The 14021-nt window shown below is 36.3% G+C and overlaps 1 protein-coding gene across 1 annotated transcript in view; it reads left to right on the forward strand.

Moving 5' to 3' along the window:
• The window catches only part of RXFP1 (relaxin family peptide receptor 1), a 1244683-nt gene that overhangs the window by 177308 nt on the left and 1053354 nt on the right, over positions 1 to 14021 (forward strand). The window lies entirely within an intron of this gene.

The raw sequence follows: 14021 nt of genomic DNA on the forward strand, positions 1-14021 counted from the left end.
TCTACACATATTCCCAGATTCAAAGTTAATATTATGCACATACTTCTCAGTCTCTTAATGCACACACTCTGGACAAAGCTTGACAACACGGGGGTCATAAACTTGGAGAGTTTCATGACTGACAGGATTTGTTCTAATATACATTTTCTGAAGGTTTTTAGGTCTGAAAATCAAATATATGTCATTATTCCGTGACTACAATTCAGAGATCATCCCACTGATTTGCCAGGGGGACAGAGGAACAGGCAGAAAATATGAGCCAATGATCTGGACATTCAGAAAAATCTGTACAGTTGAGAGGTATGATAATGCATACAGCTTACTACCACTCCCAGGATTCAAACCATGTCTGAGTCTGCTAAAAATGCAACAATTTATGTCACAGTAGAGTGTACTATTTGGATATTGCTGTCTATTTCTTCAGTGATTTAAGTCTCTCTTGATTGTACAATCTGACCTTGTAAGTACAACAGTCTTATACAGACATTACTACAAATATTTTTGTGTAGCACAGTATGAGAAACAGTGGTTGACACAACAGTACTATTCTGATATCAGATGTTACTGAATTCTACATGTCAGGCCATTCTATACCAGAGTAAACACTATCTGTCCAGGATTTAAATGTTTATTGGCAGGCACAGTTTTCTTATCTAACAGACCTGTGGAGGGAATGTTTCTTAACACTACCTGACTGTTTCTACATGTATTCTCAGATTCCAGTTAATATTATATACATACCTCTCAATCTCTTAATGTACACACTCTGGGCAAAGCTTGACAACATGGGGGTACAAATAGGGAGATGTTTTGAATATTGCTGTCATAAACTTAGGGAGTTGCTACAGTGACAGGATTTGTTTTAATATACATTTTCTGAAAGTTTTGAGGTCTGAAAATCAAATGTATGTCATTATTTTGTGACTACAATTCTGAGATCATCCCACAGATTTGCCAGGGGGACAGAGGAACAGGCAGAAAATATGAGCCAATTATCTGGACACTGTGTACGGTTGAGAGGTATGATTATGCACACAGCTTACTACCACTCCCAGGATTTGAACCATGGCTGTGTCTACTTGAAATATAACAATTTAAGTCACAGTAGAGTGTGCTATTTGGATATTGCTGTCTGTCTCTTCAGTGTTTTCTGTCTAAGTCTCTCTTGATTGTACAATCTGATCTTGTACTTACAACAGTCTTATACAGACATTCCTAGACATTTGTTTTATGTAGCACAGTGTAGGTAACAGTGGTTAATACATTACTATTCAGAGAATGCAACAATAAATGCCATACAATACCAGAGTAAACACAACCAGCCTAGGATTTAGAGCTTTATGGACAGGCCGTTACAGCTTTATTTAAATATAACCTATATGGGGCTATTACTGTCAAATAAAACAGTTTTTATACTGGCAGATGACTTTGTACTACTTTATATTTATTTGGTATGACTGTTACAAGCAGCATTGTTACTCACCAGCCTTACGACACAGCCTTTACAGCCTACTTGCATGGGCTTCCTGATTCACAGACCACTCAGCTGCAGCTGTAAAGAAAATAGAGACATATTTAGGCATACCTGTCCATCACATACACACACTGGACTTTAGTAAACAGTAATGGTATGATTACTTACACACTGCTGGGAAATCACCCCTCTGCCTTGCTTCTTGGACACGCTCATCCAAGACCTCCCTCTTTCTCCACTTCAAGTTGGCATAGTGGTACCTGACCTGCTCACCAGTCCGAGAGATACCAGTGGCACTGGTGAGATCATGGATGAGACAGTCTCAGGCTTCTGCTTTATATTGGGAGCCCTGGTACTGGCCCTGCAGCAGTCTCTCGTCATGTATTTTTACCAGGAGTCCAACCATAACCTTGGACTCCTGTATGCCCCAGCACTGTGCCCAGAAGCGCAATACCTCTACAGCTCCTGCCATTCTGCCTACAGTGGGAAGCTGCAAACAGTTATGAGCTGTATTCCCACCTGTGGGTTTTAAATACGGCCAATTTCCTGCCCTTTGCAGTGATTGGCTGGTTTTGAATATGCTTAGCTAAGCTAAGCTACAGGAAAACCTGCTTAGCTAAGGTTGGCATTGCTTAAAGGGACAGGCTCAGCACTGCTTGTCAATGGGCAAATCCACTTAGCTGGGCTACTCATTGCTTAGCAGTCATATTTACACAATGCTTACACCTGGTAAGCAGAGCTGTGCAATGCTTAGCATTGCTTATTTTTTACTTTATAGACTATCTGCTGTATGGTTTTGATTCATCATTCATTACATATTATAAATTTGTTTACTGTCCCTGACTTCCCCCAATGTGCTTTCATTACATTTATTCACGTGTGACTATACTGTATGGGGCACTTGTGTTTATATGGGGATTTCACAGATTTATTAAACTGACACCTCACATCTGGACCTAATGCAGTACTCTAGTTAACAAATATGTGGCATTTAGTAGGTAATACTAACAAAAATTGTTTATGTGCTGCTTTCCATGTAAAATGTGAATTGGTTACAGTGGGGATTGAAATGGAAATGGCTGTTCACAAAGCATACAATCAAACCACTACACTATTGCAATACTGTTTATGCTGGATATCTCTTGCTATCTAACTTCTTGTGTTGTTTAAGCTAGACTAAGCGTAGCTAAGTAATGGGCACACCCACGCAGCTATGCTTAAACTTTATCACATTTATAAAAAAAAAAAGTTTTGTTGTGTAATTTTATCTATACCCTTCAGAATATCCCTGCTAATGCTAAACCTGTTGTCTTATCAGCTTTCTGCTGTGTGGGACAATTGTTCCTTTTGCCTTTGCCCACATTCCTTACCCTGATGGGTTGGGAGGTGTGCACTATGTGCTTATGCTGCCTGTGTTATCGTAATAACATTTGGCTGGTAGCATACCTCTCAACCTCTTAGAGCAAAATATCTGGACAAAGCCTGCAATGATGGGGGGACAAATAGGGGCGGATTTTAAATATTGCTCTTACAAACTTAAAAAGTTGATAGAATAATAGGTTTTACTTTAGCATGAATTTTCTGACAGATGTGTGGAGTCTTAAACTCAAATGTTTTGTCATTATTTAATTACTTTAATTCTCAGCTATTTGCCAGACAGGTACAGATTTTAGGGGGAATGCACAATAAATATGAGGCAAACATCTGGGCATTCTGCAAAAATCTATACAGTTGAGAGGTATGCTATGGACGATTGTCCCTTTTGCCTTTGACCACATATAAATTTTGTTTGCCTGATAGGTTGGGGTGTTACAAGCATTAAATACTAAAACGATGGAACCAATTGCCCAAACAGTCCGACCAACAAAACAAACCAGAGCAATGGTAAAATAAGAGGCTCAACTCCTGGATAACATGAACCACAGTTTATTGCCACAAAAACTCATGAAGCACCAAATCACATTAACGCTGTTACAAAACACCTTGTGTTTTCATTTCGAATGACTTCTTCCAATGAATAACAAAATGCATACCTGCAACACACCCCTCTTTATATATCATTTGGGATAATTAACTAAAATTAATCAATAAAACAATTGTGTAATTTAATTTAACGAATGCTTCCCCAAAATAACATACAATACAAGACCTTAACGTTTAGTAAAACACACTATAAATTCATACAAGCATCCTTCTCCTAACCCTATCCTTAAAACCTACAATTTAATATTAATATACAATAAATATACCTTTAAAATACTTAAGCATTTGTTAAATTAAATTACACAATTGTTTTATTGATTAATTTTAGTTAATTATCCCAAATGATATATAAAGAGGGGTGTGTTGCAGGTATGCATTCTGTTACTCATCTGAAGAAGTAATTCAAAATGAAAAGGCAGGGTGTTTTGTAACAGCGTTAATGTGATTTGTTGCTTTGTGAGTTTTTTGGCAATAAACTATGGTTCGTGTTATCCAGGAGTCGAGCCTCTTATTTTACCATTGCTCTGGTTTGTTTTGTTGTGTTACAAGCATTCTCGCTCATTTTTATTTGCCGAAAGGCAATTCTGGAGTGCAGGGGGCATGTATATTGTGAGAGCTCTGCTCTCAGACACACCCCCTGCGCTCGTACACAGTACCATGTCCATTTTAGAGCATGGCTGCACGCCTTCATAAATATTCATGGTGCGCTGCCGTGCTGAATAGGAATGGTCCCTGCCATGCAGGAATAACTTATTCCTGCACAGCTGCTTGCTGAATCCTGGAGCATGTCTCTGTAGCTGCAGGTTATTAAACTATTCTATCATATCTGGAAAACTGATAAAAAAATACAAAAAGCAGATCCACACTGGAAATCACATGGGAAATGAAGGCAAGCAGAAGTGAGCTGAAGCCTCTGTTTTACGTTTGTTAGAGAAATGTATAATTACCTAGGTAACCATTTAGTTGCCACTTAATTTGCCTGTTTTGCTTCTGTACATCAGTTCCAGTTGTACTTTAGCATACAACATGTGAGAGAGTACTACAGAACAAGCCCATTAAGATACACCAGTGAACAGTCAGTGAAGATCTCATATCATTTATTTAAGGACATGCAAGCCCAGGTCTACAAGAAGTAGGTATTTAAATCAACAAGCATAATAAAATACTAAGAAGTTATTTGGGACATCAAAGGGTAGAAAATCCATTCATAACACAACCTTGAAGTATGTTATTGAATTTACAAAATAACTAAAACAATCTTCTGACATTAAATGGGTCAAACAACATATAATATTTAAAAATGTACTCAAGCATGCTACAGTACAATAAATGGGAGAATTAGTGTTAACTGTAATTTCCATAAATCACTTCTCATGTGAATTCTCAACTGACTGGTAATGTGTGTGTGTGTGTGTGTGTGTGTGTGTGTGTGTGTGTATGTGTGTGTGTGTGTGTGTGTGTGTGTGTGTGTGTGTGTGTGTGTGTGTGTGTGTGCGTGTGTGTGCGTGTGTGTGTGTGTGTGCGTGTGCGTGTGCGTGTGTATACATCCCAAAAGGAATGTATGCATTGCGTCGCCCAGTGAGTTTATAAATTTGCAGTGTCCTTGTGACAAATTCAAAATATGGGCAAGTATATGGTTCACACTGAATACATAGCCTGTGCAATTATGAAATTGTCTTTTCTTTCTCAGTCGTTATAATCCAAAAGCAAGAATAAGTGTGCATGCTGCAGAATCCTGTTGATGACAGTAGTTACATCATTCAGGCATGTGGCATATGCCTGTAATCCTAGCATCCTGGGAGGCGGAGGTTGTTGGATCAAATCATACAGTGAGAGACCATATCTTCCTGACATAGGGGAAAAACAAATCCCCAGGACACAATTGTATGGTGAAACAAGCCAAGTTAGCAATGTTTATATAACCACTAAGAATTTTCAGCTTATGCCGGGCTTTACCTATTTCCTCGATTCATAATCAGTATTATCCCATAGTCTAGGATACTGCATTTCTTTCAAGCTAACTTGCAAAAGCACTGTTAATTGACAGGCTTTGCTAGTTTTGTCATAAGGACAGATGAGTGTCTATGGAGAGCAAGGGGATGTGTGTATAAGTAAGAAACAGAGTGTATGCATGGCTGCAGAGATATATGTGGTCTCAGGTGAGAGTGTGTGCATGTGTGTGTTTGTGTCTATAGGTGAATGTGGATTGTTTTCATGAGTGTGATTTGGTAAGTGGGGGTATCTCATCTCTGCAGAGTGTCATTATATGTAGTGAGGAATGACTGTGAGTTGTTTGTGTGGGGAGGGGGTGGCTGCCACACCTCTAAACTCCTCTACACTAACAAATAAAGTCTGCAATACTGGAGGAGGAACAATAGATACCTGGAACTTTTAAATATTAGTCTGACTTATGTAAAAAGTTAATATCACAAATTATTTTCAGAACAATAAGAAGTTTGATTCTCTATGTTTGGCATTATTGACTGACAGGAATGCCTTCGGGCAGATAGCCTTATGAACCTGTGAACCTATGACAGTAAATGTCCATGAATTATGAGAGGCAAAATAGTTATAAGAGGAAAAATTAGAAATATTCTGTAGAACGGGGGGGGCAGCAGAGAAGTATGGTGTATGTGTGTGTTTGAATATGTTCATGTGTGTGGAGAGTGAATGGGGGGGAGTACCTGTGCCAAAAAGATGCATGTGCTACCAGTGGTGATTACAGCAAGAAAGTGTTGATTTGTACACGCAGTAACACCCTGTGATTCAGAGGCAAGAATAAGAGCCAGTAATGAAGTTTTTCATTAATTTGCCTAATCATGTCTCTGAATTACATTTTCTGCAGTTGTAGAAACTACCGCTTTTGGCTGCAGTAGATTGTGCCTACTGTGATGGTTTTTCTGAATCCCAGCCCTCATCTACTGGTTCAGGGATAACTGTCATTATAAGAACTTGTCACTTTTGTAATATACCTATATACCTATGTGTTTCAAAAGCTCTGAAATGACATCACGTTTGTTTTTATTTTGCATTTAAATTGCTTGACAGTATAAAACTTGACAGCATTAGTCATTGTAAAATGTATGTTTTGCTTTTTCAGAAGTGCCAGGAAATTGACATTAAGAAATAAAGAGCATTAATCTGTTTTTTATCTTTTTTTTTGTTTGTTTGGAACCCCAAGGGAGAATCTTGCTGATAACCTCTGCAGCACATTTATTGCACTTACTTTTTAATCCCTTAGTCAGTTATCAGATTTATTTTTTAATCTGTTAATCTATGCTTGACAGGATAAAAATAAATGTTAAAACAAACTAAAAAACTCATCATTGTGCTTGAAAGAACTGACTCAGCAGCAATATTCACCTGCAACGCTCTGTCAGTATTATTCGTAACAACTCTTTTTTTTCTAAGAACATGCTTCATTATAGATTTTGGCATGGTGTAAGCACCTTGCAAAGAAAGCCATTCTGATACCCAGTTGTGGCTAATCTTCATTTAGCAGCATAAGACAGCCTCTGTATACTTCTTAAACTCACCAGAATTTTGGGGTCATAATATCTATATCTATCTTTATATATATATATATATATATATATATATACATACATATATATATATATATATATATATATATATATATATATATATATATATATACATACATATATATATTTATGTATATGCCTTGTATTCTTTTAGCCCCTATCCCTGATGAGTATCAAGTCTTCCTTCAATCATAGTTTGATCAAAGGTGAAGCTATTATAGCCAAAATATGAAAAAACAAAAACAGATGAATAGGAAAATCCAGAACTTATTTAATAGTCACAGAATAAAAACAACAAAATAAGTATCCAGTTAGCTCTTTTGGCTCTAACCTTGAGACTTCTTCACACAGAATTCATTTAACATCACCAAACATTTATATAATATCTAGCCATGTGATTAAAATAGTTTAGTGCTTTAACCTGTTGTTTAAGTAAGCTTTATATTTCATCCAAATGTAATCAGGTTTAAAGTGAAAAAGCTTCTTCAAAACAACCCAGTTTAACAGCAACATAGTAAACATTTGAAATATTTGAAACACAGTGCAAAGCAAACTTTTTACAAAGTTATCTAGCAGTGGATTTTATCTGGATGAACCAGAAAGCCTCTGGAAACAATGGTGCTGTCGCTAAGTGACTTGGAGCGCTGAAATAATGAGTTTGGGCATAAGCTACACATATCATGGAAATTTAGCACATATGTAGACTGCAAACTGAAAATCTGTAAAACAACATACAATTTCCAGGGATTCTGAAGCCACTAACCAATGCATGGACACAGCAACAATAATTGCATAAGTACGATGAGCCATCAATGAAGTTAGAATAGTGTCAGTAGCTGTATTTTAGCAGATTGGTATGTGCAAGTAAAGCTTAGTATGTCTGAGTGACCAACTAGTACATGCAATAGATTTTCATAATTTTTGCCATTCTCTGTAGTTGTATAAGGCCATCAAAGTTGCTTTATACCAACTATCATCCAATGTATGAGCTAAGAAAAATGAGTTTGAATTATATGCCTATTCTTAACATGTGTGAAATATGTCTATTTTTGAGCATGCCATAGGTTGGAAATTGCAGTGTAAGACAAACAGAAATGAAAAGGGGGAGCAAGCAGAGGGTACAGCAGAAGGTGTGCAGTTGAAAAATGAATAGAATGGAGGTTAGGAGGAGCCCATATCTCTGAAATTGCTAGCTCAACAGTGGCAGAAGATTCCAGAAATAAATTAGGTTACAAAAGGCTAAATACCACCACATAATTTATATATTGATGATAGTAATGTTTACTTTCAGGGTAGCTGAACATATGATAGGAAAAAAAAAAAGATAAACACATTAATGGAACTGAACCCTTGCCTGTGTTACTGACATTCTACAGAGCAGCACATTAGCAAGGTATGGCACTGGAGTACTCATAGATCATGTGAGTGAAAAACATCTGTCAGAGGAATAGAAGACATGATAACAAGACAAAAAAATTACAACTAAATTGATTTAAACCCCTGCCTTTGGTAATTACACTCTCTAGAGTGAATGCTTCAAGTCAAGCCATAGAAGAACTTCTGCTGAAGGGATCTACAAACACAAGTTTCAGGAAAATGTTAGAACACTGTTAAAACCTGAAAAAAAAACAACACTCCAACCATCAGTATATAATCATTCTTCCAGTTTATCGACAATGTATACATCACTGTGGTAGCATACTTACTCATGGAAGCTATCGCATACAAGTAGCTCTTTTACCCTACATCATATTTTAGTAGTATAATATTAGTGCATGATATGGATTGTACAGGATATTGCTCCAATGTAGTTTTACATGGATATGGACCACAGTCTATCTACCAGACTTGTTCAAATGCATTGCATTATCAGGAGAAGCCATAGAAGAGTTTGTAGTAAATGGAGGGATCAGAAAACACACATTTCAAATCTTTGAAAACTGTGGAAGACTGAGGATCAAAAGCCTTTACCTAGTGTATGGACAATGTACACATCAGTGACAAAATGTTATTTGCGCATATTTTATTTTTAGCCTTGTTTCATATATATATATTGCAAGTGATTAGCGCTTCATATAGATTTAGTGTACTACTACAAGGTAGACCTCTACAGATTTGAACTTCTGCCTGTCTATAGATACTCTCCAGACCACTGCATTATTAATTGGAGCCAGAGAAGAACTTACAGTGAAGAAGATTAGAGCACACACATTTCAGGGAAATGTTCAAACTCTGTTGTAAGACTGAAACTGGAACATTATTAAACAACATGTAACTATCACAAGATCAAAGCCCTCACTGTAGCGTATTAATTTACACATCACTTCATGCCTAAGATGAGCCATAGAAGCTGTTAAATTAAAGTTATTATTGCACTGTTTTGTCAGTATTTCCTGGTGCTACTCATCAACAGTCTGTACTCGTCCTGCATATTAATAGCCTTGTTCTGAACATATATTTCTTCCCTGACTAACTATTCATTCTTTAACCTTTCTTCTCTATCCTATTTCCCCATACTACCATCTCTTTTAAAACCTTCTGTGGTAACATTTTCTACTTTCTGTCATTATTCTGAGCTTTCCTTTTCATCTACTCTATCTTTTTCTAATATGGGACTGTCAAATCAGAAGTGTCCAAATTCTTTTCATTTTCTACAAACAGGCTTACAGTTTTTTGAATATGTCCCTCTTTCCGCATTGGCCACGCCTTTGTTTGTTACAGTGTTTCACCCCCACAGAAAAACACACTTTAGGATGGCCCCAGTATATAACACATCCTCTTGTACCAGTCACAATTATTGTATTTAAAATATGTTGAATTTTCCCATTCTTAATATGCATTGTTACCTATACTTCCCAACTCCAAGACTATATATTTCTTTCATCATGTTTTAGGATTTCATGTACTTCATTATATAATGAAAGAAAAAAAAACTGTTTTAACTCATGTTCATCCATATATGAAGTCCTAAACTGCACATTTATTTTATTTTTAGTTGCAGTCCCAAGTTCTGAAATAAATAATCCCTAAATTTCGCTTTACATAAATGTTCAGCTCCCAAATTAATTAATTTTCTCATGTCTTTAATGCCAAACCCTAGTGGTAAAATAATACTAACACACTTGTCCACACTGTCATTGTTTTTACATTTTTTTTACCACTTGACATCTTCTCTGTGACCGTTGAGAACCTGCAAATATTTATTCTCTCTCAATTCTTTCTTCCATTCTTTCTTGCCTTTCTGCATCTGCATCTGCATAATGTCTTCTTTCCTGAAACAAAAAAAAATCCTGTCATAGAGGTAAACCTTTAAATCTGGCTTCTCCACCAGCCAAGAATATCTTCTGTGTTTTCTCTTTACCAGCTGTTATTGCTGTTTCCAACCTCTCAGTTTCTCCCTCTTGTAATACATTTTCCACTATGTCACTCCATTGAGCTTCTTCTCCACCTTGTGGCTCTGCCTGGTTCATCAAATCTGCAATCACTGATGTCTCCAGTCCTTCAAATTCCAACACTGTGATAATTATTTCATCTCTTTCTCCTTCCTTCAGTAAGTTTTACCCTACTTCTCTCTCCATCTCTGTTGCACTATCCTCCATCTCGAAATTTCCAGAATCAAGTAGCAGACCTCTGGCACCACTTAGCAGTTCCAGAGTGTTTCACTTCCTCTCCTCCAAAGAGTAGGAGAAGTTTCTTTGTACCCTGGCTAAATTTCCCCAAGTCCATAAGAATATCACCTTGCATGTCTCCTGGAAAGAGGCCAATAGCTCAGTGGGACTAACCCAATCAACAAAGTGTAAGCAAATAAAAAAATAAAAACAAAAAATAAAATATATTGCTTGAAATGCATCATATGACACAATACACCCAAGCTTCCAGGCTATTATTTAATTCAGTAGTATAATAAGTAGCAGTCATAATTGCTCTTATATCTCTGGAAATACCATGCCTCACTACCCTTCTTCTCACTCATATATACAACTGTGTCTTCTCTGAGAAAGATAGTCATTTCTGTACCCCTCATATGTTAGCTTTAAGTGGTGTGTCAAGAGTTATTGTAGTAGATGTATACAAATAGCTTTTTAAAAGTCCACTGTAACAACCTTTTAGGTTAGAACTATGACAGGTGTAGAGGTACTAGGATGCATATCAAAACATTTTGTAAAACCCTGGACATCTTCTTCCCAGTATTCTTTGTTATTATCATCATCAGATGTCATGAAATTCTGCATATCAGTACAACAACTCTGCAAGGTCAATCAATTCATCTAGTCACAATCCACATGTTTATTCTCTATAAATATGGAAGAAGCAGGCTGTAAAAGAAGTTGCAGACGTACTGCCATGCATTTCATAGCTATTTTTGTTGTGATATGCTTAGAGAAAAAAACAAAAACAACATAAACCAACCACTCAGTCATCATACTGTGTTTGCTTTCATATGCTTAGAATAGGTCACAGTCTGTGCTAATGGTGTAACTTCTCATGTGGAATAGTGGGCATGCCACAATATATTAAGCAAGACCACAGAAAGATGGAAAGCTCCCACTCAACTTGAAAGGCCAAAGTAGAAGGTGTTATGATACAAAAACAAGAAATGACTGTGGAAGTCCATATGCTGTAGCAGATGATCAGGTGTACAAAAAAGTTTGGAATACCTCTGCATGATATAGACCACTGAAATAGTGGGGGATGTAAAACAAAAAATAAAATATAAAAAAATGGTAGTATACAATGGCAGAACATGAAAACAGATATATAACCTAGCTGACTGTCCATGATTTGACCTCTGAAGTTGTGCATCCTCAGCAGATCTTCCACAGTGGAAATTCGGTGGTATAATTTTCAAGACTGGAAGTTATGACATACTATAACGGTAGGGAAGGAACTTCCACTAAAAATTTGTGGTGGGGGTGAGAATTCTAACCGTCAGATATTTGTGACATTTCTATTTATATGTATATTATTTATATATTGCAGTCCCCATGTAGGAGTGACATCTTGTCTTGTCTGAAAAACCTGTGGCCTATGTAGGATGATGAAGGCTAATTTGCATTTTCTTTGCTGATATCTTACATGTACATTTTATATAATTCACTTCAAGGCTTTTTCTTGCTTTGGTAATTCTTATTGCTCTCACAGCATGCTTGTCTATCTTCCATTATTATTTATTTATTTATGTATTTTATTTTACATTTGTTGACCGGGCAAGTTTAACTGGATATATGTCCATTTTCAGTAGAGGCCTGGGGAGATAAGCTCCAAGACAGATACATGAAAAACTTGGTAATCAATACACAAAATATGACTAAATAAAAATATTCATAATAAACAATGCAGATTCCAGGTACAACAAGAGAAAAAATGACTGAATAGCAGCATTCATTGTATACAATGCATATTACAGGTTACAACATAAAAATCTGTGAGGACAAAAACAATTATGTTTAAGAATTTGATAATTCTAAAGTAGGAAAAAATGTTTGAAATTATCCTTGCAGTGGTTTGATTGCTATGAATATTTATTTTCAAAATGAAAACAAGTAAAGAAAACAGGAACATTGTCCAGTCATATGACACGTGTAGAGCTGTGTAACTTCCTTATTACATGGTAGCCTCAAAGACGTCTTCCTTTTACTGTTACAAGAAAAACTTGTCTTTGCAGTCAGAGCTAATACTGATTGCTAACTAAATTAAAGTTCAGGGCTTTTTACCAGTTTCCAAAAGCAAACTAAGAAACTAACAATAAAAAGCAGTGTCTTTAGTCTTCAAGATATTTTAGCCAAATTATAGTAAAGAAATGATGAATAAAGCTAAACAAAGACATTGTAATGCAAATGAGCTGTATACTGACATGTATCACCGACTACAGCATGACATAGCTGGTCTTCAAAATTCATCAATGTACTTACAAAAAATATTACCTATTTTATACTGTATTTCTGTAATCATGCACATATGTTCCTGTACTGGATAAGTGGCAAATGCACTTCACATAATGGTGAGCAATTTGTTCTTTAAGGTGTATGCTGTATATACTTTTGTGTTATTTTAACTATAAAGCTTTGTTTTTTTTTTAACCCATTTTCCCTTATGTTATACCATGTGCTATTGTACTGCTTTGTAACTGTAGCAAAGATAGTCCACACATGTCTATTTGCCAGCTGTATGTTTATATGATGTTCTTACTGCATTTACCTTGTCCTTTTGTCCTGGGTCCTCGCTAAACAGTCTCTGGACCAGTTCACCTACATAGTTAACAAATGAAAAAAAGAACGAAAGAATGGAGAAAATAAATAAATAGAAAAAAACAGGGAAAGAAAAGTTTACCGCCAAATGTTAGTCATAGTGACTTTGTAGATTCCCTCATGATAAAGGTTTTAAAATTAAGCATATGTCTGCATATTCAATATTATGGACAAGGTCCATCAAGTGGTATACTAAGGAATTTTTGCTAAAAGGTAGATTTTTTTCCCCTTTAAGAAAGCTCTTACATGTTCTTCCAGCCTCGTGACAACTGCAACAGGCTTACAATAGAGTAAAGAGATTTAATGTTGGTCATTATTTATAGGAAAATGTGTAGTATTGGTTTCATGGCAAGTTAGTTAAAAGGAGCAATAACTGTGAAAACATCAAAAAGAATCTGCAAAAAATATTGTGACGTATATTGCAGCATTTATTTTAATACATGTGGCACATTATATCTATGTCTTGTTGAGTTAAAAAAAACAGTTGAAAAGAAATGTTCAAACCTTCAGCTTGATGAGATATTTTTTTAGAAAGAGTTTTTGTTTGGAGGTAAGCCCTCAGAAGCCCCATGTGGAGGCAAGCACTTTACATCAACGTCATGGTTGCACAACCATGGAAGAGAAAATAAATCAGTAAAAATAAAAGGGGATTAGTGCCAACACACACACACACACACACACACACACACACACACACAGCCACACACACACACACACACACACACACACACACGCACACACTAGCAATTTTTTCCTGTGAACAGCAGTGAC

This window comes from Protopterus annectens, chromosome 2.part1, assembly GCF_019279795.1.
Source record: "Protopterus annectens isolate FY-2018-M chromosome 2.part1, PAN1.0, whole genome shotgun sequence".
Classification (NCBI taxonomy): domain Eukaryota; kingdom Metazoa; phylum Chordata; order Ceratodontiformes; family Protopteridae; genus Protopterus; species Protopterus annectens.